Below are 2,489 nucleotides of genomic sequence, written 5' to 3'. Positions count from 1 at the left end.
CGGCCCCAGGCCAGCCCTGGGAGGGGAGACACCGGGGTCCTCATAGGCAAGAGGAGTTAGAGTAGATGATACCATGGTTCTAAGAGGGAGGGAACCTGGATTCTGAGAAGGAATTGAGCACCCCAGAAGGGAGAAAGAATTAGGAAGTTGACAAACTCTCTGTGGGCAAAGGACATCATTTGGTTCTGATAAAGAGAAAAAGGGAAAAGGATGGAAAATAGAGCAAGAGTTTTTTTGGGTTTTTTTTTTTTAGTCAGGTAAGAACATTATTCCTTGGTTACAAGAATCATATTCTATTCCTCCCTCCTCTCCCCCCACCTTTCCCGTAGCCCACAGGCAATTCCATTGGGTTTTACATGTATCCTTGATCAGAACCCATTTCCATGTTGTTTACACTAGGATGTTCATTTAGAGCCTACATCCCCAATCATATCCCCTCGTCCCATTTTCTTCTGTGTTTCTGTTCCCACAGTTTTCCCTCTGAATGTGGATAGCATTCTTTCTCATAAGTCCCTCAGAATTGTCCTGGATCACTGCAATGCCACTAATGAAGAAGTTCATTGCATTCGATTGTACCACAGTGTATCGGTTCAGAGCAAGGGTTCTTAACCTTTGTTTTTTGTCCTGGACCCTTTCTCTGTCTGATGAAGCTTCTAGATCCTTTTTTAGAATAACATTTTAAAATACAAATGCAAAATATAAAATAGATAGGATTACAAAGGAAACCAATTATTTTGAAATACAAACAAGATTTAAAAATACCAGAATGCATTTGCTGAGTGCCTCTAATACTATCTCCATTCATCAAAGTATTTTTTTTTAAGTTTTTGGGCCCCAGAAGAAGAACCCCTGGAGGATTCCTGACTTTTGAGAAGAAAGGAAGGTATGGGGACAGAAGATACCTCAGTTCCCAGGATTCAAGATCCTAAATGAGTGTATTCTAGCACAATCCACTGGAAGTATAAGGAGCAGCAGGGCCCTCATCCTGAAGAAGAGAGGCCACTGATAAGAGAAGCTAGCTTAAGCTAGAAAAGAAATGGGACCACAGTTGATGAGGGGCTTCTGAAAGGCAGTGAATAACTTGGAGCTGGCTCCCTTTCAGAGATCAAGTTATCCTGGGAGGAGATGGAGAGAGAAGACTTGGATCACAAAATGGTAGAAAATAAATGTTAAAAATTGTTTTTATGTATCATTGGGAAAAAGCTAGAGGAAAAAAGGGATCAGACTTTCCTGTGTGCTAGGCCCCAGTACACCTCCCTCTTCTTAGAAGTCAGCCTCAATTAGTCTTCCCAAATTCTCTCTCCCTCTCTAGAATATAAACAATAAAGCATCCAGACTTCAAGACTCCAACTCATCCTTGTTCCTTCATGTGAAGGTACACAAACAGATAGGCCTTTTGGATGATGGTGTGACCAGAATGAATTCTGCAGACTGTGTAGTCCAGTCATTTAACCTCAGTCCACTCATACCCAAGGCCAGCTGATGTGGCAGAAATTAATTTTCAAATTCTTACTAGCTATGTAACCATGGGCAAGTCATTACACCATACTCTCACTTAAACTTTGTCTTTATTATTTATGTATTTAAAACCCTTACCTTCCGTCTTGGAATCAATGATATGTATTGGTTCCAAGGCAGAAGAGTGGTAAGGGCTAGGCAATGGGGGTTAAGTGACTTGCCCAGGGTCACACAGCTAGGAAGTGTCTGAGGTCAGATTTGAACCTAGGACCTCCCATCTCTAGACCTCGAACTCTATCCACTGAGCTACCCAGCTGCCCCCTAAACTTTGTCTTTACAATGAGGCCAATATGGGACAACATATCTTCAAATATACACAATTTCTATTACTACAGATAGTCCACTAAAAAAAGAAAAAAGAAAAAAGTTCAGAATTTCTTTGGTATGGAAGGCCAAACAATTTTACACAGATCTTCCAGATCTTGGGGTATGGAGGCACCATGCCCTTCGATATGGAAGGGATCACTGTATTATTTATCTTTCCAGTTCATTTTTTATGCTACCTTCTTACAGACTTCTCTAACCTTCCCCAAATCCTGCTTGAAGTAATCTCTTCTTTCACTAAATTCTTAAAGTGCTTTGTTTTTACCTCTTGCATGCATAGTTATAGTTATTTCTATATACATCTTTTTTGTACAAAAGGGAGTCAGAAGACAAGTTCAGGCCCTGTAACTTTGAGTGTGATACTTATCCCCATGAGCCTCATTTTTCTCCTCTGTAAAATGGAAAGATTAATATGTAATACATGGTTTCCTAAAAGGATTCCTATGATCTCACAGCTGGAAAAATGCTTTGTAAGTTCTAGAGTATCATCTAGGTATAAACTTCCTAGTCTATGAGCTCCTTGAGAGTGGAGACCTCTCTTTGATCTATCTTCTCAGCATTCATCTCAAAACTGCACACACACAGTAGGTGTTCAACAAATTAAAAATGATAATAGTAACTTTAATTTGTGTGGCATTTTAGGATTT

Source organism: Monodelphis domestica, chromosome 7 (assembly GCF_027887165.1).
Source record: "Monodelphis domestica isolate mMonDom1 chromosome 7, mMonDom1.pri, whole genome shotgun sequence".
Taxonomy (NCBI): Eukaryota; Metazoa; Chordata; class Mammalia; order Didelphimorphia; family Didelphidae; genus Monodelphis; species Monodelphis domestica.
This window is presented reverse-complemented; position numbering follows the sequence as displayed.